General features: G+C 42.3%; 1 long non-coding RNA gene across 2 annotated transcripts in view; it reads right to left on the reverse strand.

The window, feature by feature from the left end:
• LOC118923071 (uncharacterized) overlaps window positions 1–21,347 on the reverse strand; it is a 37,154-nt gene extending 15,807 nt beyond the window's left edge. For both annotated transcript variants that reach the window (XR_005029041.2, XR_005029042.2), the window contains exons 1-2: window positions 21,238–21,347; window positions 20,744–20,854 (exon numbers count right to left, since the gene is read on the reverse strand). This is a non-coding gene — a long non-coding RNA (uncharacterized LOC118923071). The remainder of the gene's footprint in view (window positions 1–20,743; window positions 20,855–21,237) is intronic.
• Window positions 21,348–24,781: the final 3,434 nt, after the last annotated feature.

The raw sequence follows: 24,781 nt of genomic DNA on the forward strand, positions 1-24,781 counted from the left end.
CCCCATTGTATGTCCATGGCTCCTTTATCATATATTAATTGACCACATATGTTTGGGTTAATGTCTGGAGTCTCTATTCTGTTCCACTGGTCTGTAGGTCTGTTCTTGTGCCAGTACCAAATTGTCTTGATTGCTGTGGCTTTGTAGTAGAGCTTGAAGTTGGGAAGCAAGATTCCCCCTGCTTTATTCTTCCTTCTCAGGACTGCTTTGGCTATTTGGGGTCTTTTGTTGTTCCATATGAATTTTAAAACTATTTGTTCCAGTTCTTTGAAGAATGCTGTTGGTATTTTGATAGGGATTGCAGTGAAGCTGTAGATTGCTTTAGGCAGGCTGGCCAATTTGACAATATTAATTCATCCTAGCAAGGAGCATGGGATGACTTCCCATTTATTAGTGTCCTCTTTAATTTCTCTTAAGAGTGTCTTGTAGTTTTCAGGGTATAGGTCTTTCACTTCCTTGCTTAGGTTTATTCCTAGGCATTTTATTCTTTTTGATGCAACTGTGAATGGAATTGTTTTCCTGATTTCTGTTTCTGCTAGTTCATCATAAGTGTATCGGAAAGCCACAGATTTCTGTATATTAATTTTGTATCTTGAACACATTATTTTTAAGACTCTCTTGTTGCCTGTTGAACAAAATCCAGATTCTCTGGTCCAAAACTGTCTAAAAAAAGTATAATGTGAGCCACATATGTAGTTTGGAATTTTCTAGTAGCCATAGTTTAAAAACTGAAAAGAAACAGGAAAATTTAAATATGTAATTAACTCAAGATATCCAAAATATTAACATTTTAACATGTAATTAATGTAAAAATTTTAATGAGATGGCTTATATTTTTTTCCTAAGGCTTTAAAATCTACTGCATAGTTTTCACTTACAGCACATCTCAACTAGAACCAGCCCTGTGTCAAGTGCTCAGGAGCTATGTGTACCGAATTGGGCAGTGCAGCTCTAGCTGTTGAGCCAAAGCCCTCTCCCATGGTCTTCCTACCTTTTCTCAAGTCTCATCCCTGCTCCCATTCCACCTTCTCCTTCTCCCACCCCTTGCTCCTTGTGCTCTAGCAGGTCTCACCAACTTGTTGTGCCCCAAACACGCCATGATGTTTCCAGACTCCCTGCCCTTGCTTGTAAATTGGCTGTGTGCCGCAGCAGGCTTGGACTGACTCTCAAGAGTCCAATGTGCGCATCTCTTCCCCACTCCCCATTTTAATGGAGTGGGATAACATTGGTAGCTTGACATCAGCCATGGTGGGAGTAGTTAGTTACACCACAGAACACTATTTAACACTATTTGTTAAACGTTTGCCAGCATATCAATGCAGATAATGCTTCCCCCACATCTAATGCTCCTCTCCCACCCCTAGTTCTTCTGGAGACCTTTTCATCCAGATGGTTGTCTGTGTATGTTTGCACCCCTACTAGATGTCAAGTTCAGTAAGTGGAGCCTAGTTTTCTGTACCCAAGTCTTGGTGCATGGTGAAGTTCCTCCCTTCTCCTCTGTTTTGTATTTCCTTTAACACCTTATAATAATTATTACTGTATGATTGTATATGAGACACCATAAAGAGAAGAGGTTTAACATATTATGTTTAAAAGTGAAACTTATCTGAGTGTGAATCCTGCCTCCTCTGATTACCAGTGATGTGGCCTCAGGCGAGGTTCTCAACTGTAACGAACATTGGTTTACACACCCGAAGACAGGTTTAAAAACATATTCATCACAAGATCGTTGTGATGATTAAATCATATAAATTGTTTAGTCTGGTACCCAGTATATATGAGACACTCAGAAATGTTTAGATATTATTAACTCCTTCAGTACCAAGTCCTTGTATAAAAACGTGTATAAAGTAGCTTCTCAAAACCTTTTTGTTAACATAAATGTTGGATGAAATTTCAGAAATTCCTCAAGTCTGATTCAGAGAGCGTGTGAGTTAGAATTCCAGCTGAAGAGAGACGGCACGTACACTCAAAGGGCTGACTAAGGAGAGCTCATTGAAGAACTACTTTAAAAGGTTCTTTTAAAAGAGTTCAGGGAAGTTCTGGATTGGCAACAGCCTATCACCACCTCTAGACCTAAAGGTACAAAGGGGAAGCATCTCCCCCAACTCAGTGAGAACTGTAACTGAAGGCAAGGTCACATGACAGGAGCTGCAGCTTTCCATAAAGGAATTAGCAGCTGGCAAGCCACCGGGGCGGGGGTTGGATAGACAGGCTGCCTCACTGCCCTCCAGCTCTTCTGGAGGACCTTCTGCCAGTGCTCCCCATTGGCTGACCCCAGCTGCAAGCCCAAGGGCAAGGAATCCTTGTACAGTTCCTGAAGGTCAGCCTCCTGGGCAACTAACTGGACAGAGAAGGGGAAAGATGGGCTGGAAACCCAACAGGAGACTCAAGAGCAGTCTTCACGTGGGATTGGACCCCTTTCAGCCTCCAGGTGTCCAGGTGTGCTCAAACACCAGCCATAATCATGGGCCGTGTTGCTTTGGTTTTGGCCTTGAACGATAGAATCAGGTAACGAGCACTTGCATGGGCTACTTTGGTTCCTCTATCTACGAGTTTGTTCCCTCAAATAAAAGAAAGCTGATTTCATTCTGTAACCCTTCCAACTGTTCTTGGAGTCAGGAACTCTTTCCCTGCATCTAACTTGAAAGAATCCCACTGTAACAGAAGTAGAGGTTTCTTATTTCAGCTTCTCTCTGAAAGACTAAACCTCACTGTCCTCTGTACTTGCTTCTCTGTGTGCTTGTGCCACTCCTAGCTTTGCTAGAAGGCTCTACGGAACAGGCTTTCACATAGGCAGATCAGGGTGTGTGTGTTTTCAAAATTCACTGGGCAATTTCAACACAGAGCAAAGGTGAGGGACCACCATTTAGCATATTCAGTGTCTCCCAGATACCATTTCCAAATTCCCAGGAGAGGATGTGAGTGGCCCATCCTGGGCAGGGGTTTGATCTGGCCCAGTCAGCTGCAGCCACAGTGGAGCTCTGTGCAGAATAAACACCGCAACAGCTCAGCTTCTGGCACAAGAAGTGAAGGGTGAGGGGAGAGTGGCACATGGAAACATTAAGATTTTGTGTTTCCACAAGGCTCAGGCAAATCAGGCCCCATGTTTACGTCTTGCTTCTTCCCCTAGGGACAAAGCCCTGGCCTGAGCGGAGAATGAGGACTTGGTGTGAATGGCATGGGCCCCATCACTCACATCACTGCCGGAAGGACAAAGGGAGTGACTTAGTCCCTTGACCTCAGGGTCCCCCCTGGACCGTTCTCCTCCATGGGGAGCCAGTGTGTCCTGAATTTTTGCCCCAGTCTCAGAGCTATGTAAGCAAGTCCAGATGGCAAAGAAATGTGTCTCCTGGGAAGTGGAAGTAGAAGCAAACAGCTGCAAAATGAAACTTCATTGGAATCAGGGCTTCTTTGTTATCAGAATGAGTTAACTGTGAGTGAACTGAGGCTTCATATTTCCATCCAGGTTTGGGGGAGGAAGAAGGCAGGGAAGAGCTGAGCAGAGGAATCTGAATCCTGGAGAAGTGGCCACTCGAGTCTGTCCTCATGCTTTCCTGCCGTTGGTAGGCTGCTCCTCACACTCCCCTAAGACAGGCTCCCTGAGGGGAGAATTCCTCACACCAGCTTCCGTGAGAAGAAGGGGAAGCTTGGCGATATTTGAAGGCGCTCAGCCCAACCACCAGACATATGTGTTTCCTTCTCCAACAACCCAAAGTTAGAGTACTCTGGGGGCGTTCATCTTAATATAATTACAAACCTCAAGAACAGCCCAGTGGTGGGTTGGAAGCCAGCAGCCTCTTTGTTTTTCTGTTCTGCTAGGTCTTGTCTTCCCTTTTAATATCCTGCTCTTGACCACTCCTTCAGCAGTGTTTCCACCCTTTGCCCACTCTGTAATTTATGGATGTTTCTGAGTGATTTTGTTCGGTGTTGGTTGTTACATCTCTGAAAAAGCTGAGGGAGTTATATTGTTATGCCCACACAGAACACTTACTTGAGACTCAGAAGATCTTAAAACAAGTCCCAGATATGTCAATGACTAGTTTTGTAACATGAGGCAAATGACTTTGGTTTTCTCCCCATCCTCCCATGACTGTGTTTATGCTTCTATTATTATATGCATCACATCTCTGTGTCCCCTTGGAGATTTTGAACTTGCAAGTAAGCTTTTATCTATGTGAGTAACAACTGCAGTGCCTAGCACAGTGCTTGACACACAGCAGATATCCAAGCAATATTAAAATCTAACCTCTCAAAACAATGTCTATGAAACTGGGATAAGTACACCAAATTGTAAACATTAAATAAGGCAACTCATGAGACTTATAAACTATGATGCATAATAATACATGTCTAAAAGTTATAACATTATTATAAAAATTTGTATAGCTTTTAAAAAAATATGGTTCTCTTAAATTATTCTTACTTCATATTTGAAAAGTTTAGGGTAAGAGGTATGTAGGGAAAAGCCAAGATTTATGATTTGCAATTTTATTAATCACATGACTTATTCTGTTTTTAACACAATTTCTGTTCTCACCTGTCATGTTTTTCAAATGGTTGATATTTTGATATATTTGGTGTAAAGAATGATAGCTTTAAAGACCAGGGTTTTTCAACCTTTGCACTATTGACATTTTGGGCTGAATAATATTCTTGTTGGGGGTAGGGGGTTGTCCTGTGCATGGTAGGATATTTAGCAGCATCTCTGTTCCCTTCTACCCACTGGACACCAGTACCAGCCTCCTCCCAGTCGTAAGAACCAAAAGTGTCTCTAGACATTGTTAGATGTCCTCTGCCAGGAGTGGCAGCAAATCACCCCCCTCCCTTCCCTGTTGAGCACCACTGCTCTGATGTTTTGACTTACACTTTTTTATCTTGCATCTTCTATTACTAACTTTCTCAATATTTTAAATGTATGAACCTCAGTTCTCTAAAGTGTGGTCAAATAAGACCACTCTGAGCCCTACTCAAAGCATTTTTTGTTGACTTGCATCTGAAGATATGCGCATCCTTCAACACATCTGACTTGTTCAGATTTCACTAGCCAGCCAGAGAAATTCCCTCTTTCTCCTTCATTCTTCCATACTCAGGGTTGGTACAGCCACCAAGACTTTGGAGATCAATCCTACAATCCCATCACCATTTCTTCTAAGAATCAAGTAGGCGCCTCAGGCCCATGACGGCCCGACTTCTCAGAGTTCCCCAAGCAGACATACAATGGGGGCTCGTCTGTGAGCCTCATTACACAAGGGGTCCTTAGGTCCAAAGCATATGTCCATTTGGGCATGGTCACTTTATATAATAACAACGAACAAGTCTCTCCTAAATGAACACCTGCTTTCCTTTTTACACTTGTATCTTTGCTCCTCACCTCCCTCCTTTCCTCTGCATTTGGTGTCTTCATGGACTTACCCCAATCATAGGCAGTGACTTCACTTTCCCATCCCCTTGACGGCTGGAGACAATGTCACAGTTGCCTCACTACAGACAAGATGCAGTAGATAAAAATGCCTACTTTCCTCCCCCTTGACTGTCTGCCCTCCTTGGAAGAACACAGACGCTCATGGCTTTATCTGACATTTTCTCCAATTTGCAAAAGCTATTATTAACAGTCTCCGTTTATCTGCCTATGAACTTGGTAAGCATGAATTTATCAAGTTCAAATGCTACCAGCTCCTCCGAACACCTGTAATACTGGCTCTCACTTAACAAACGCTTCTTTCTCTGAAAGAAAGGATGCTGTCTAATCAGTTTAAAATGACCTCGCATACCATGCACACAATTGCATTCCTCCTTGAGAAATCATACTCGTGGACAAGAAAGCATGGGACTAGCTGTCTGATTGCATTATGTGCACACTGGATGCTCAGCATCTGACACATAACAACACGTCTACAGTTGCTTTTGGCAAGAGAGTTGGCTAACTCAAAACTGCTATCTTTACAAAGTAGCATGACCAGCTACCTTTAAAGTTAACATTATGAAGATGACTTGATTATCTTAGAAGCCAGGAAAGTAGTTAATTAGAAATTCATCTGCAGAGGAAATTTGGGAAGGCTATTTAATGTGTCCAACATGTTTCAATGACAACCACCATCATCACCACCAATCAGAGCTCCTGCTTAGTGTTTGATGAACTTTACATATGTCATTTAAACTTCATAACAATCCTGGTGAGGTTTTACTTGAGGTAAGTATTACCTTATCCATCACACAGGTGAGGAAACTGGAGCTCAGAGATACCATGCAAACTTGACCAATGGCACGCAGCTGTTAAGAAGTAAATTTAGGATCCAATACAAAGCTGAATTAAGGGAGATGCTGGATTTCACCATACAGGACAGGGATTTCAACAAAACTCTGAGGTAAACAGCTTCTTGTGTAATCCCAACAACTATCACACTAAGAAGTCCTAAAAAGCATCTCACAGAGTAGTATGGAAAAATACAAGATAAGGAATCAGAAGATCTGGACCTTAATCCATACTTAACTACTTCCTGGCAGAATGATCACAGACAATTAACTTACCAATCACTGAGCATCTGTTTTCTCATCTAAAAAAGAGATAATGGGCTGTTGTGAGTAATTAAGTATTAACTGTTATGCTCTACAAAAATGTCGTTTGATCATAGGTATTTCCCAAGAGTCTCATCATCAAGTCATGGGAAGAACCTGGCTTCCCTACTCAAGTCAAGCTGGACAGCACTGCTGAGGCTGTCCCAAGGCAATGGTGTTCTCTTTCCCATAACATCAGCGATGACACAGGGAGAGTGAGCATGTTAGGTCCCGGGAGACTCATCTCTACTAGGCTGACCGCATTTGGAACACAGACAGGGCCTCTTCTGAGTAACCAAAAGGAAAGGACAAACAGACTCAAGGGCATGCCTCCCAGTGGCTGGTCAGTGCCCACAGACGGGCTTTGGAACACTGTGGTTAGTCCCAGACTCTGTCAGGAGGGAAACGTCCCAGCTCCCAAGCTAGTTGCTTCTACAAAAGTAAAGCAAAATGAGTCATGTGAGGATGGAGAAACCACTAGAGACTGCCTTCCATGTCAGGTTCACTATAGAGAATTAAAGGGAGAACTCCGAGAACCTGGGCAGCTGATGTTTCCATCTAAGTGAGTCAATACATGAGACGTGGGAGGACGTGAGCATGTGTGTGGGCATGTTCACGCTCATGTGCAATGAAGGAAAAGCTTGGTGTATTCTTCTGCCTCCTCCTGGTTGGTTTGCCAGCTGCTGCTCAACATCACCTTGCAGATCAGAAACTTATACATTATTATTATTAGAGGGTTAGCCTGGTTCTTTTTAATATCGCGAAATTGCCCTCTCAAGCATTTGCACCAAATCAATCTTCATTCTTGCAAACAGAGCATAAGAGGGTCTGTTTTCTTCACCAATGTCAACACTTGGTAATAGTATTATTATCCCTACTTTTGTTTTTAAAGTAATACATGTGATAAAAATTACATTTAAATGGTACACAGCACTGTGAAAAATCTCCTTTTCCTCCTCCTTACCCTATCTCACACCCCATGATAATAAACATCAGCCAATTCTGATTTTAGTTCTTCTGGTATGTTTATATTTCGATTTCTTGATTTACCAACTTTCTACAGTATTTACTGACTCCTGTACATGAGGATTTATGCTAACTTATCCTCCCAGCTTCTTGTGTCTTCTCACGATCATAAGTTTAGAGAGTGTTCCACTCGATTTCTCACTGTGTAAGTGAGGAAATTGTCCCTCTACTCTTTCCCCCATCCTTTCTACTTGCTTCACCTCCTGCCTTCTGCCATAATTGCCCCATTCCTTTTTTATGTTTATTGGGATTGCAATATTTGTATTCTATTCTGAAACCAAAGTTAAGCCTTCCATACTCTGTCTAAAAAATTTATTCAAAAGATTAAAAATGAATATTTTTGCATAATTTTTAAACTAAATTTTTATAGTTTTTATAATTCTGTAAACATATACAAATTATTTACTAAAGAATCAAGTAAGGAAGAAAATCATCCTCAGCCATTCAAGAGAATGTTCAAACTCAATAAATCCTCTTTTTCTTACCCTAATCAGTTTCTCACAGCTACACCTTTATTTAAGTTGCTTCTTATTTGGATCAGGATTTTTACCTCTGATCTTTGTTTTTTTTGGTGTTTCTACTTGCCTTCCCTTTTTTAACTAGTTGACAATAGAAACACATGACCTCATTACCACATCATTAAGATCATCCAGTTTCTTAAACATACCACAATTTGACTGGCCTAATTTTTCCCCATTGTCTTCTAGGGATGCACCAGGGTTGCTTCCATGTTTGTTTGTTTTTTCTCATTTTAATTACACCTGTAAGCTATTTCCAATATTTCTGGGATCCCATAATTTCCTCTTTCACCTTACTGAAGTGCACACACAGGTGATATCTCAGTGCAATGATGTGAATGTTTGTGTCCCTCCAAATTCATTATGTTGAAATCCTCGTGCTAATGTGATGATATTGGGAGATGAGGACTTTGGCAGGTGCTGAGGCCTTAGGAGTGCAATTAGTGCCCTCTAAAAGGGGCCCTGCGGAGCTTGCTCGCCCCTTCTGCCATGTGAGGGAGTCAGCAGCCTGCAACACCGAAGAGGGCCTTTGTGAGCACCCGACCATGCGGGCACCCTGTCTTGGACTTCCAGCCGCCAGAACTGTGAAAAATAAATTTCTGTTGCTGATAAGCTACTTAGTCTGTGGAATTTTGTCATAGCAGCACAAATGGACTAAGATAGTAGATAAGCATTTGTCTTTACTTTGTCTATAGACAAAATCAATTTTAAAAATGGAAAATCAATTGTTGTTTTTGTAATATTTTATGTACCAATATTATTAACTGGACAATGGAGTAGCATGCTGCTGGAAAACTCCATTTGCCCTGATGCTTTGTTGCATAGCTTGGTCAGGTTGATAACTGTAGATGGAAAATTGCACTCCCTTGGCACTAGGAAGGCATTGCTCCACTAGGTTACTCTTCCAGTATCCAGGGTTACTGACAAAAGGCTCAGGCCATGTTGATTCTTTTTCTTGTATGGCAGGTATCCCATCTTTACTCCCTGGAAGCATTGAGAATCTTCTCTGTATGTTTCATGTTCGAAATTTTATCACAATCAGAATGGATATGGGCTCTTTTTAAAATTCTTTTTGCTCAATCCTCAGTGGCTCCTTCCAATTTGAAAACCCTTGTCTTTATTTTGATAATCTGCCCCTCTCACATTCTCTGTTCTTTCTGGAATTCCTGCCAGTTGGATGTTAGGATTCCTGAACTGATCTTACATATCCCTTAACTTTTCCCTCATAGTTTCCTTCTCTCTCTTTCTGCCCTACATTCTGAAATATATCCTCAACTTGTCTATGAAATGCTTAATTTTACAGACCTCTGGCCATCCTTGCTTTTCCATTAACATTTATGAGTACATATCAATAGGCAGAGCATGTGGACTTGTACTGCTCACTTCACGTTACCTGGTAGAAGTCAGTCTGACAGGATGCTGCCCACAGCCCAGCATGGCCCCTCCTCAGGGCCAAAAGAAAGAAAACCTCATTCTGGAGGGGTCACCCTCATTTGAGGAGGCCTAGACCCTCCCAGGCAGCCTGCTGAATGCCCCTGAAGAGCAGATGCATCACTGAAGGTGCCCAGCATGTGGCCAGATGCTGTGCACCTGTGGCCGGGAAGCGGCAGGACTGAGGGTGGGCAGCCGGCTTAGCTGCTGCACAGATTGCCCTGAGAATAGTCATCCTGAGAGCCAACCCACCTGCCATTCCTACTTCCCTTTTTCACCAACTCAGAGTTTGGCACCTCTTCCAGAGCCCCCAGGAAGATGGTTGTCCTTCCCAGGAACCTGGGTTTCTCTCCATTCCAGCATCGTCCCACACCTCCCACACTACTTCCCCTCTGTGGTTTCTCTGACCGTTCAATCCCATTTGCTTTCTATCTTCTAGAAAGTGATCAAAATTCCACTGATGTCCCCCCACTGCACTCCGCACCAGTGTGGATGTGTACCCTTTTGCATATCTTTACTGTCATTGCTCTCGGTCCCTGAGGGGGAGGGAAGGAAATATGTGGGTCCACTTCACTTTCTGAACTAGAAACCCACAGTGGCACTATTAAACATTTAAAATTTTCCTGGGTGGCAGAAAATTATATCTCATCTTTAACTAGTCTTTCTATAATTTTTAGTGAGGTTGAGTATTTCCTGTCTTTGGTTAGTCATTTAAACTTCCTACTCATATGATGAATGCTTCTAGACAGCATTCAAGTCCAGCAAATGTTTTACTTCTGCAACTTGCACGGATCATTTTAGGTTGCAAAGACATGCCACTCAGAAGCTCTTAATCCTTGTGCATAGTAACTCATCATTCTTTATGAATTATTAGTCCACAAAAGTATCAGTTAAAAGAGCTTGATGTTCTTCTTCTTCCAGCCTTCCCTCCTGCTCCTCCTTCTTACTCTGTTGAGAAATTAAGGGCAAAGAGGAAAGATTGCCCCACACCGTGGGATTCTCTTTTTAGGTCTCCATCTTGCCACCTACCTGAATTCTGACTCTTAGATGGTTCTCTGCTCTCAGAGTTGTCCCATGTGGGACTTGTGTTTGGAGCCACCTCTGCTTGCCCATAAAAGTCCTCTGGTACATACCAGGCTGTCACCTCTGCCCCATATTCCACTCTCCAGAAAGAACAAATGTGGGTTGGAAGGCTCTATGCACGGTGCCGTTCCTGCAGCTGGCAGTTACAGCGACAGGCACAGTGCCCGCTTTGTCAACAGCCCAGGTTGTCAGGCCCCCCACCGTGGTTTACATATAAACTGAACTCTCACTCTGAGATATAAGCTGCACTCCCTGCAGTTCAGAATCATGCCCATGGCAGCATTTTTCAATAATTTTAGCATTCATTGACAAAGCATTTTGAGGAAATGAGTCAAACTCTTTCTGAAAATTAACTCTTGAAAAAAGTCATGATAATGCTGAGAAAATTTGTAGTAATGTATGCACTTCTTATGAGTTTTTAAGTAAGACAAGGAATTTTAATACACTCATAAAGCAAATGGGAATATCTGGGAATTCAGAGGCCACATTCTCCCTCTCAGCCTGGCTAGGGCCACAGGCACATGAGTCTATCTGTGGCAGAAAGTTTGTGCAACAAGAGCTTGAGAATAACTCTTCTCCCACTTACATCATGGGTGCACAAATTTAGGAATTTGGGAGAGAGAAAGAGAAGCTGGAAGGAGCAGCCTTAATGAAAGATGAGGGGTGCCTTCTCTCCAAACTTATTGGGAGGCCAGTTTTATCTTAAACCATACTGTCACAGGAAGAAATGCTACCCGAGGAGACTTGAAGGGTGGGACTCAAATAGGAAAATCCCAATGAAACCATGGATCACTGCAAGGAATCCTATTTTGCAACCCCCAAAGGCAAAGGACTTTGTGCACAGTAGGTATTTATATCAGTCTGCTAAGGGCTGTCACACAGAACACATGGGCTGGCTGATGTAAACAATGGACATATATTTTCTCACAATCCTGGAGGCTTGAAGTCCAAGATTAAGGTTTTGGTGAGGCCTCTCCTCCTGGTTTGCAGAACTTCCTGCTGTGTCCCCAGCTTGTCCCCTGGGCGTGTGTGGAGAGACAGAATTCTCTAGTGTCTCTGCCTCTTATAAAAAGACCTGTCCTATTTGATGAGGGCCCCACCTGTATGACCTCATTTAACTTGAATTACTTGATAAGCCCTGTTGCTAAATACAATCACACTGGGGATTAGGGCTTCAGCATATGAATTTGGACATAGTTCAGTCCTTAACAGTACTGAACAAACACCTATGGTTGATTGATTAACTAATGCCCTGACTACTTTCCCAGATATGTGGGGGCCCTGATTTACTCCACGGAGGCTATCAGGAGAAAGGAACCATCCTTCTTATGCATATCCTTATCATTCTTCCTCAAGATGACTGTCATTGCCAATATGATTGTATGCCAAGGTCAGCAAGGGTACAGTCTTTACAGTGTCCTGTGAGGGGGACAGGGACTTGTTCACCCATCACTCAACAAACACCCACATGTCTGTGGCCATCCACCATCCCATTCCCACCTGCCCTATGATGGGGCCTGGCTATTTCTCTCTATCTCTGTCTCTGTCACTCTCTCTCTAGCCCAGGGAGTGGTGAAAGCCTGAGATCTGTATTCACTGTTAGGGTAAAAGATGAGGTCCCACTTCAATTTCTAGCCTTAACTGGGAGCTCTGACTCAGCTTTCCTGGAACTCTGCTCTGTGGGGTAGGGAGTGGGCACCAGCAGGGAATCAGAGTGGGTGTTGTGCACGGCCCACAAAAAATAGCAGCACTTTGCTTCTAGTTTGCTACCATTCCCCCACCACTCAGAGAAGAGGCATGATTGGCAAAGAGAACATGGATGTTCCCAGGGCATCCGTCAAAATCTAGTCCCCATCTTTAATAAAGACAATGAGTTTATTGTTCCAAAAGTCTTCATGTTCTACCTAATGAAGTCTGTAAACATAAAGAAGCTCTGGTTTCAGTCCATAGATGTGTTTGCTCATTGCCCAGGCACTTAACTGAAAGACTGACTGTATTACATGAACAGACCAGAGTTGTTCAAGCCTGATCCGACCCAGGGCCACTTCTCAGGATGCCCATTCCCTTTCACTAGTAGTCCCCAGTCATGCGTGCTGTATTCAGGGCTGACCCAGTATTCTCCTGACTCCCTAGGCCATCACGGCTCAATGTCTTCTGTTTCACTGTACAGGGAGCCTACCCAGCATGTTCATTTCCTTCCTAAATCCTTTGATTTTGAAAAATATCCCTAACACATTTACAGTGTGTGAAGAATTTTTCCATTTCATCATTAAATCCTCACAACTATTCTGTGAGGTAACAGAGACTCAATCATTCATTCATTCAGCAAACATTAGTGGAGGGTATGGCACATGCCAGGCACTGGGGAAACAGAGGTGACAGAGGCATACTGCCAACACTGGAGGAGTTCACAGATGCCTGAGGAAACAGGCAATGTACGTCCATCACCGCTCAGGATGATAGGTGCCGCGAGATGAGGGGGCCCATGCTGGCCCAGGTGAGCCAGGGAGGTCCGTTATGGACCTCAGTCCTGATGGCACAGTAAGGGCTGGGCAGGTAAAGAAGGGGTCTGAAGCAACGTCAAGCAAGGGAGCCAAACCCAAATTATAAAAGAGAAAGTCTGGCCCATCTGTTGTGCTCTGAGTATAGGAGTGTGGCTTGAGGTTAAGTGTAAGGTGGGTGGGGGGCATGGGCTGGTGGGCCCAAAATGAGTCAAGGCGGGATATTGGGGGCTGTATCACAGGTGAGTGTATTTCAGGGCATGTTAAAGAGTTTGGGTTTTTACCCCAAGGGAAATTCATAGGTAATCACTAAGGGTGTTAAGTAAGAGGGGCACATGATGAGATTTGCAATTCAGAAAAAGTAATATGCAGGAGGGATACCAGACTGAAGGGTGACATGAGGGTACTGCAGTGGCCCAGGACTGAGAGCATGAGCTTTCAGTTCAGAGCAGTGGCCGTGGGTGTGGGGAGCAGGAAGGGATTCTAGAGACGTTTAAGTGGACTATACAGGACTCATGACTGACTGAATGGGGGAGGTGCAGAAGAGGCTAGGGCAAACATCCAGCTTTCATTTGGGGGGCATGGGTGGATTACAGCATTACTCATCTAAGTGTAATTAGGAAAAGGGGTAGGTTTGGAAAGAAAAGTGCACAGCTCAGTTGGGCTTGCTACACTCTAGATGCCTGAGAATCCCAAGAAAAGATATTCAGGGAATTTTGGATTCAGGGCTCAGGACCTCAGGGGCAGTATCTGGCCTGGCAGTTTAGATTTGAGAGACACTGATAAATTAGCAGTAGCTGCTATAACAGAAGTGGGGGGGGGCGGGGAGGTGGGAAGATGCAGAAGCCCAGTGTCATTTGACAGATGAGGAAACCGATGCTGGTCCAAGATATCACAGCTGCTGCATAGCAGAGCTAGGTCTGGAGCCAAGTCTTCTGACTTCAAGCCCAGGCCACCCCCTGCCGTTCCAAAGCTTCTGCAGGACTACTGGAAATGAGCCCAGCCTGTACCTGGAGGCCAGTAGGTTTTACCTCTGTGGTTCTCCAATTTTACCATTATCTACCATGCCCCTGAGCAGCAGCCCTGGGGGGGAGAATCCTGTGCTGTGTAGCTCTTGGGAGTCTGGGAGAGTAGTCCAGGGACCCATCCTGGAAATACCCTTGCATATGGGGTAAGGCAGAAAAGGCACACATTTGCCACTATGTTTGCATTCTCACTGGGTGCTTACAGCTACCCTACAGGGTCCTCACCTCCCTGCCTCCTTCCCTAGGTTCTCTGCTAGACCATGTGATAAAGTGACTCCTGCTAAGATGGTTACTAATAGGTTAATGAGAAACCCATCCCATGGTACCCACTCCTTTTGACCACAATTCCTAGAGACAGGCAAGTAGTCTCAACAAAGGCAAGAATTTCAAGCAACTTGGCAGATTATCAAGCAAAGGAAAGGAGCGTGAGCAGGAAAGGTAGCAGAGGGAAAGTTGGGAGCTTGATCTCCATGGGTATATTTCATATCACATTAAGGTGTCTGGATTTGACTTCTTTTAACACGGTGAGGCAGGGGTAGCTGGTCCATAAGCCCCTTCTTGTCATGACAGCTAACATTGTATTTTACTACCTGGCAGAACAGTAGCTGTGCCCTTGACTGTACACACCCACAGCCACACACAGCTCTTGCCTCCTGGTCTGAAATACAACAGAAGCAGAGAAAGGGTCGTTTTCAAATCAAGGCCACAAGGTAGTTTCCAAATCTTCTCTCTCAAGGGCTGTGAGTGAGCTCATTGGTACATCCAGTGCTGGGCCAGCCTAGAAACCCACTCAAAACCAATGTTTATAAGGGTATGAGTTGAGAAGAAATGCTCTGGGTGAGGGAATTTTCCTCTATTAGCAAAATATAATTGCTGTTTTCAAGTTAAGGAAGAAAAGAGAGAAAACAAAGGAAACAACTGAAGGTCTTTTAAGGAAGTACAAACTTGGACAGACTAAGGAATACTTACAAAACAGCCTGTCCTGCTGTACTCTTCCAGCCTTGTGAGACTCAAGCCACAGTGACCCCAAGGTCATTGAAACAAGAAGCCCGCCAGGCTGGGGTTTGGGGAGGAGTGGTTGTGTGGACACCTGATGTGGGAGCAGCAGCTGATCTCGAGGGTCTAAGATTCCTAGCAAGCCCCGGGGCTTACTGCCTGCCAGCCTGACACCTGGGCTGCAGTTGGCCGCCCAGCTTCTCTGCTGTAACTGCTGGGAGGAGCATTGGCCACAGGTGGTGGCCTACGCCCAGCCTGCCTCCAAGCTGCAGACAGGAAATGCCAGAACACTGGGAATCAACGGCAATGGAGTTCATGAAATCACATGCTCTCTGGCTGGAATGGAATTATAAGGTTATCCAATTGCACTCCCACCAGTTGGCGTTTGAATTTCCTCCGCAATATTCCCATCAAGTAGTCATTAAGCCAGAGACTGAATAGCCCCCATAATGAGACACTCTTATCCTCTAAGGAAAGTCATTTTAACTTGGACAGTTTTGATGGGAGGGGTGGTCTTGCTAACGCGGAGTCTAAATGGCTCCCTAACTTCAGCTACCTGGTGCGAGATTATCTTTTGTAGTCACTCAGAGTACATTTCTGCCTGTTCTAAGTGGCAGGTCTCTGAACATCTGAACACCTAGGTTTGCCGTGATACAGATCAGACAGGCTATGCTGTACCTCTGAGCACAGCTGATGAGGCTGTTTTGTACTGCATGTCACAGAGAAGGGAGGGGATTGCTTTGTTCGCCTCTGAATCCTCAGCAGCTGCCTAGTGATGGACACAAAAGATGTCTGATAGATATTTCTTAAGAAATGAATAAGTGAGCAAGTCTAAACTTCTGGCATTTATCCCGTCAGGAAACATGAATGACATTAATGTGGAGACTTCCACTGGATTTATGAAATTTAAATGTGATTTTAAAGGGCATCCAAGACTCCCTTCAACAAAGTCTTCCTAACCCAGTGTACTCAGCCTGGGATAGGTCCCAGATTTTGTGTTGTGCTTTTGCAGTAAGTCTCTACATGAAGAGATATGTTATCTCCTTTATCAAGTTGCAAATTCCTCCAGGAAGTTTCTCAGAAAGATATTTTGGTTTATTGTATAACCCCCAAAGTACCAGGACAATGCTGAGAAGACACTGACTAATGAAAATGTTCCATACCTGATCTATATTAGGCACCCACAAATATTTGTTGAATGAACAAATGATGACAGAAGAAGAGGCTTTATTTTATATATGTATTTTTTTCTTTAACTGTACAAACTTTGTTGTTTTGTAAAAGTACAAAAGTTGAATTATCCAAACTTCACTCCTACAAACATATACATTCATATATGCATATACACATTCCTTTCCGTGTCTTAACATTGAATAGTTCCTGGAGTGTTTTGACCTAACCCAAGTTTACTTTTTAAAAATCAGCAGTTCAATTATTTCATTTTAAACTAGCTTAAAGCTTTTTTTGGTCCCTTATCACAAACCCTGTAGATAAAATTAGTAGTAACTAACAATAATAGGAAGAAGATGTGTACTATATACCCTAAAACAAGAACTAAAATAACAAAATAAAGAACTGTTGGTAAAAGCCAAGAGAGGAAATAAAACGGATTAATAAAAAAATACTGAATGAATTAATCCCCCAAAAAGTCATTAAAAAAAGGAAAAATAGAGCAAAGAACAAAAGGAACAAATAGGAAACAAAAATAAGATGGTAGGTTTAAACTTAACTTTATCAATAATCACATTAAATGTGAATGCTCTAAACACCCAAATTAAAAGGCATAGATTGCCAGATTAACTATAGCAAAACAAAAACCAGTTCTATACTGCCTATAAGGAACCCATTTTAAATAAAAAGACAGAAATAAATGAAAACTAAAAGAATGTAGACACTAATAAAAAATCTGGAGTATCTATATTAATAACAGAAAACATGATTTCAGAACAACAAATATTATCAAGGATAAGGAGGTTCATTCAATAATGATAAAAGCATCAAATTATGAAAGGGACATAGGAATTATTAATTATAAATGCTTATGTCTCTAACAACCAAGCTTCAAAATGCATGAAGCAAACATGACAAAACCAGAAGAAGAAAATGACAGATCTACAATTACAGTCAGATATTTCTACTCTCAGAGTAGTTGGTAGAAGTAGAAAAAATATCATTAAAGATATGGAAGATTGTATACACCATCAGCCAACTTTATCTTATTGATAGAGAACATTCCACCCCAAAACAGCAGAATATACATTCTTTCACATACATATGAAACATTTTCAAAGATCATATCCTGGGCTATAAAACAAGTCTCAATAAATTTAAAAGTTTTCAGGACTCCATACAAATGTTATCTGACCAAAACAAGAATAAGTTAGATATCAGTCACAGAAAGGTATCTGGAAAATGTCCAGATACTTGGAAATGAAATTACATACTTATAAATAACCTATAGGTCAAAAAATAAATCAAATGGGAAATTAGAGAATATTTTGAATTGAATGAAAATAAAAACACCAGACTTTGTGGGATGCAGCTTAAGCAGTACATAGAGGAAAACTTACAGCACTAAAATGCTGATATTAGGAAAGAGGTAAAGTCTCAAATCACTGACTTTAGCTCTGATTTTAAGAAACTAGAGAAAAAAGGGGAAATTAAAAAGCAGTGTAAGCAGAAGAAAGGAAACAATAAAGATCATATCACAAGGATAGAGAAAACAGTACTGATATAAATGACTTCGAAAATGAGTGGAGTTTTAAGACCTAAGGCAAAAAGGAATGGAATATAAACATTGTACTCTAGTTGATAAAGTTGTTTCCCATGGGGGTACAGCCTAAAAATTCTGATATTGTTATACATGTATACTGGAATTAAATAATTAAGCAAATGGATGGTGGATGTGGGAGCCAAGTTTCTCACTGTTAGAGTAGACAGTTACAAATAAATAGAGAGAAGAGGCTAGAATGGTCCACATGATAAGCATTGAAGTTGGAGACATTAGTATTAATTTGTGTTTTGCTTACTATATACACAGATAGTTACAAATAGACTTATTTATAGATATGTATATATCCAATGGCTAGTATACACACACATAGTCCCTTGCTTTGTCAGTTGAGAGTGCCTAGAAGCAATGATATCTCGGTAGCAACAAGCACACCTAGCACTCAGATCTTGTTTCCTAATAACATTTTCCAAGAAAAAAAGACAGGGCTTCTTAGGGAGACTGGTGTTTCTAGGACTTAGGGGGAAATAAGTAACATGATTCTAGAATATCCTGTAGTGACAGAAAGTGAAGAAGTGTTAAAAAAAAAAACAACACAATGATGAGGGTATATTTAATGGACACTGGAACCAACTGAAAATGCTCTCAGTGGCTAAGCTGGAACAATCCGAGGAACAAAATAAATATTGCAATACTAGATTATAAACAAAGTACAAAATACATATCCATGAATCAATACTTATATAAATAAATGTTTGAATAAATAAAAAAAAATGGTGAAGAAGAGAAAAACTTCCAGGCAGAAGAATTCCAAATAATTTATACAAACACTCTGCTCTCAAAGAGGTGGAGCTTAGCCCCCTACTCCTTAAGCGTGGACTGCACATAGTAATGTCTTTCCAAAGAGAACAGTATTGGAAATGGGGGAATAAATTTATAGTGAAGAAACACGACCAATATTACTTCAGTCAGGTGATCAGGAGCCACATCAACACAGTAAGTCATGCTGATCCTGTGCATACTTGACATGATGTGACGGGATGTGATGAAAATGGCTCTTTACCTCTGTGGTCCTCCTCCCAGACTCTGTAACCCCAATATAATTATGGGGAAAGCATTAGACAAATCCACACTGAGAGACATTCTACAACAATACCTGACTAGTACTCCTCAAAACTGTCACAGTCATCCAAAACCAGAGAAGTCTGAGAGACTGTCTCAGTTAAGAGAAAGCAGCTTAGGGAGTCATGACAGCTAAATGCAGTATGGTACCTGGATGAGATCCTGAGCAGAAAAAAGACATTAGGTAAAAACTAAGGAAATTTGAATGAAGTACAGGCTTTAGTTAATTTTTTTTTAATCAATGGGAAAGAGAAAAGAAAACCAATAGGGGGAAAAATAGGCACTGAAACTATAAGCTAGTTCAAGGAGAAAAATTAATAAAATTGAAAAACTCTAGCCAGACTGATAAGGAGAAAAAGAGAGACAACACAAGCTGTCAAGGTCAAGAATGAGAGTGTGACATCAGTAAAGACTCTATAGATGTTTCATAATAATAAGGGAATATTATGAAAATTATGCCAATTAGACAGTAAGTATGACAATCAAGCAATGTAATTAGAAAACAGGCAAAAGATAGGAATTTACTGGAGAGGATATACAGATTGAAAATAAGCACATCTGAAAGATGTTAAACATAATTAGCCATTAAAGAAACAAATTAAAACAAAAATACTATTATTACACACCTGTTAGAATAGCTAAAATAAAAAATAATGACACCACCAAATACTAGCAAAGATGTGGGAAAACTGGATCATACATTGCTGGAGGGAATGTAAAATGGTGCAGCCAATCTCGGAAACAGTTTGAAAATTTCTTATAAAATTAAACACACAACTACCACATGACCCAGCAATTGCACTCCTGGGTATATATCCCAGAGAAATGAAAACTTATGTTCACACAAAACCTGTATGTAAGTGTTCACAATGGCTTTATTTTCAATAGCCAGAGGTTGTAAACAACCCAGATATCCTTCAAAGAGTGACTGGTTGTCCAAAGGGATTAAAATTAAAAAATAAATATTATTTACAATAACATCAAAAGTGCTAAACACGCTAAAACCTGGGTAAGACGTACACAAAAGAATACTACTAAGCAACAAAAAGGAATTCCTGGAATACTACTCAGGAATAAAAAGGAATAAAAGCAACAACATGGGTGAATCTCAAAATCCTTCTAAAAAGAAAGTAAAAGAAGCTAGACAAAAAAGAGCTAGAACTTGATTAAAATTCTTGAAAATGCAGCTAATCTATAGGGAAAGAAAGCACACCAGTGATTGCCTAGGGACAGAGGGGCCAGTGGGGCAATAGGGGAAAGGCAGCAGGGATGACAAAGGCAGAAGAAGAAAGTTGAGGGGGGAGGTGATAGAAATGTTCTGATTTTGGTGATATTTTCACAAGCATATATATATGTTAAAACTTATCAAACTGTACATTAAATATGCATAACTTGTTGTATGTCATTTACACCTCAAATAAACTTTTGAAAAATATAGAGAGACTCTCAAAGCCCAGAATCAGGAGTGAAACCCAAGAATGGAATATACAGCCTGCCTGGATTCACTGATCTCATTTTATGTCCAATCTCAGTGGTTTCAAATCCAGGCAGGTGTATAAGATTCCTGTCTGAGACTGGATACAAAATAAAATAAGCAAAAAGAAACAAGGGAATGAGTTAGGATGGAGTATAGTGAGATGTGATGGTATGGGCCTTGAAGTTCTTGCTAAAACGTTTTAAGATGATGAAACAGAAATACGTATGATTTCTGAGAAGGAAAGTGACATGATCAAAAAAAGTGGCCACACTCACTGCTTGATGAAGCTGCAGCAGTGGTGGTTCCTGTGTGTTTGCAGAACAGTAATGACTGGTGGACTCCTCCTAAGTATCAAGAACACCAAAGGCTGGTCAATGTTTTCTTTGCTGACCACATTAACAGATAAATTAATCGCATTGTATGATTCTACAATTATGGCTGGTGACTTTCCTAATGATTTTGTGCTAGAAGTTCTTTATGTTCATTAACATATCCCTCCCTACATTTCAAATATTCTGTCCATACTCAGATAAGACGTGAGCTTTTATTCTGTCAGGATTTTTAAAGGGACTCTAGGTGACTATCCAACCCATGACAGTCTTCCCTGAGGAAGTCTTCCCTGTCCACCTGTCAGCTGTGCAATCTGTCAACAGCTACACTTGAACCTTCTGGTACATCCTTTTTCTGCCAAAGTTGTTTTGAAGTGGCATTCTGTTACAAGCTTCAAGAGATTTGAGTTTGAAAATTATATAACCAAAAATCAACTTACCCTAATTATTTTCTGTATGCTTATTTTATATCAACAGAGGACTTCATTATAGCAGTTTTCAATGGTGAATGCGCACAAGCCTTTTTACTTTCCTTAAAGCAACAGTGATGTTGACCTTGCTGGTCAAAGAGGAAACCACTGACCAAGGAGGAACTGAGCTGGTTTCCAGTAAGGCGGGCAGAAGGGTGCTCTCTTCCCATCTTCAGGCAGTGATGCAGATGTAAGTTCAGAAACAAAACCCATCCTGAAGGGGAAACATCTCCAGCTCTCAGGTCCCTATTTGGAAATTCTTTTTATATTTCCTCTAAATTTTTCAGACCTTAACTTGAGCCTTTATTCTGAGATCAGAGAATACTTTGGAAATTCTTTTTATATTTCCTCTAAATTTTTCAGACCTTAACTTGAGCCTTTATTCTGAGATCAGAGAATACTTTCCGTCTCTTTCATATACATACAAGCTACCCTTAACGTGCTGTTCAAACCTTTTGCTCGACTAACCAACTTCCCTTCATCTTTCCAACCTGTTATCTCTGGCTCTACCCAGGTTGTTATCCATTCATTCTTTGGTTGCCCCCACCCCACTCAATTCCAAGAGTGTGGTGTAGATAAATGCAGATAGATCTTCTCTTTCTTCCTTCCAAGGTTTCTCTTGTCTCTCCTTCCTTCCATCTTCTCTGACACTCCCAAAGTTCAGGTCCTCATCAGCTTTAAGCTGTATGATGTAACTAACACTTCTGCTCTCCCTTGTCTTCCTGCATCCTGCGTATAACTGCCAGTAGACTCCCTCCTGGACCAGTCCATCTTTCTGAGGCCCACCCGTGATCATACCACTCCCCTGATTGAATGCTTTCCCTCTTGCATATGGAATAAAGTGCAAACTTTCTAGTCTTGCATTCATTCCATGTCCTCTGCTAGCCCATTTGATGTCCCACAAAATCCTGCTCTGCTTCCTGTGGTCCAATCCAGCGTGGTGTTGTCTGACGTGATGCCATGAATCTATACGATGGCTTCAACACACCCTCTGCCCAAGCTGTCTTTTCCTTTCTCAACTTATCAAAGTCTTATGCTTCTTTTCTTCCAAGCCCAGCTCAACATGCCTTCCTTTGTGATTCTTCCCAGTTAGAATGAATTTCTCTGTGCTTCCCAGTCACACAGTTTATATTTTTGTTTATAGTTTACAAAACTTTTTAAGGTCTGACTTATAGTCCTTGGATATGGCCCCGTCCTCCCCACCAGAAAGCAGCCATGCCCCTCCCAGTAGCACCAGGACCCTAACTCCAGGTCCCCATTTCAGTGCAGGACGGGGCAGTGTGGGATCTGTGAATATGCGCTTAATCAAGTTGGCAAAAATACCTGTCCACAGGCAAGCTGTGGGCCCACAACAGTTTCCTCTGGCCACCCGACTACTATTTCAGAAGATGATGAGGTCAAGTGACTCAGCAAAATTTGCAGACTAAATGACAGGAAATAAGAGCTTCAGAAAAGGCTATTAACACTGATCTAAAACAGATGTGGCTGGAATCCCACTGCTGGGGCAGAAAGGTTTTCCACAGCATATGCCAAGGCTCTGCAACCTGATACTGGGCCCCAGGAGGGGCTGATGAACCGCAGCCATCCCTACCCGCCCCCTCCACCATCTGGTTCCCCATCGAGGGCACTTAGGATGTCTGCAGAGCCTTGAGCGTTCATGCAGTACCGAGTTGTGTTTCCCTTATTCAAGAAAAGCATCTGTCTAGATTTTCCAGATTATCAAAATTTGTCCCCATAGGCACCCAAACTTATCAAAGTGAAGTCCATTTTTAAAAACAGTATTGAAAAGGAAGAACACAGTCCTATACTTGCCCTGCTTCCTAAGCTGTTATGAATGTTATTTGAGGGTTCTTGATGGCCGGGGCTGACCTCATGTATGTCGACCTCATGTATGTCCGTTGTTGTCTTTCCCACAGGGCTGCTCACCCCACTACTGCCATGATACCTTCAAATCACAGTAATTGCAACAATAGTAACAGCTAACACTGACAAGCACTTCCCACGGGCGGCGCACTGACGCACTCTACGTGACGGTTTCATTTTAGTTTCACAACATCCCGAAGAAGTAGATGTTATCGTCCACAGTTTTTAGGTATAAACGCTGAGGAGAAGGGAGTTTAAGTAACATGCCTACAGTCACAGAGCAGTTAAATAAAGGAGACAGACCCTCACCCAGGCAGTCGGCTCCAGACCCCACATCAGCAAACCCTTTACTCCGCTGCCTCCCTGCACACAAGCTGGCCTGAAATACGATGACTGACTCGATCCGGGACTTTCCTGGGTTTAGCACTGCAAACCTTCAGTCCAGGAAAAACCACTGTGGAGTGGTTAGTCACCCTAGCCTGAGAGAAGGAAAGCACTGGACAGAACTTCTGTGGCTCAGATGTTCCGCTCCCAGTGGTCCATCACTAGCCGCTGAGGGTGGGGAAGGAACCTATTAACAAGCAAGTCCAACGAGCAGAGCCAGACAGACACAGGGGCTCCCTAGGACAGTTAGTAACGCTGCTCTCCTGAAAACATCCCTGTTTAACCTTGGTGGAGGTAAGAAGCTTCTATGAATAAAAATCATACCGCTGATCCTTGAACAACATGGGTTTGAACTGCACAGGTCCACTTAATACACAGTTTTTTCAATAAATATGTTGGAGTATTTTCTGCAGATTTGTGGCAATTCGGAAAACCATTTTCTTTTCTTTAGCTTACTTTGTGGTAAGAAAACAGCATGCATTTAACACAAAAAGTATGTGTTAATCCTCTGTTTATGTTATCGGTAGGGCCTCTAGTCAACAGTAGGCTACTAGTAATTACATTTTGGGGGAGTCAAAAGTAGTATATGGATTGCACAGGGCTTGGCACCCCTAACCCTCACACTAGGGTCAGCTGTATTTCTTTATATTCAAAACAAGAAAATGGCTATACTTACAGTGAGCAATTTTGTGAGTCTTGTTAAAGACCTTATCATTTAGACAATAAAAGGTAAAGAACCCCGTCATTCCCAAGGAGCAGCATCTTCGGAGCCATGCGTTACTCAGCTTCACAGCTCAGCTGACGGAAGTGCTCCAGTCTCAGCACGCAGACACGGGTCTGTGGAGGCTGAGGCCCGGCCTGCAGTTGTGCCCCACTGCTTGCATGGAGGCATCACAAAAAGTAATGCTTCCCTGAGAAAAGCCATGTCAGTGAGGTTTGCAGCAGGGAACTGATGACTCCCACAACAAGGGTTGCAAATGAAAACCTGAGTTAACCGAGAGCGCATTTCTACTTATCCCAGTGGTGTTTTACTGCTCCTCCCAAACCAGTATCCTCAGCTGTGTCCATACAGCTCCTGGGGCCTCCTCTGTAATCTGCCTGGCCCTCTGGCCTGAGAAGAGTGGATGGGCCTCGTGACCTCCTTGTCCTGAAAGGCCTTTTCCAGAATCTTTTGCGTAGGGGAAAGCCGAGGTCAGTGACAGGCTGGCCCCAGAATGGCGGGGCTACCCTATTTGGAGGGTGTTGTCTCCATGGGACATTAAGTGCT

Source organism: Manis pentadactyla, chromosome 4 (genome assembly GCF_030020395.1).
Source record: "Manis pentadactyla isolate mManPen7 chromosome 4, mManPen7.hap1, whole genome shotgun sequence".
NCBI classification, from domain to species: domain Eukaryota; kingdom Metazoa; phylum Chordata; class Mammalia; order Pholidota; family Manidae; genus Manis; species Manis pentadactyla.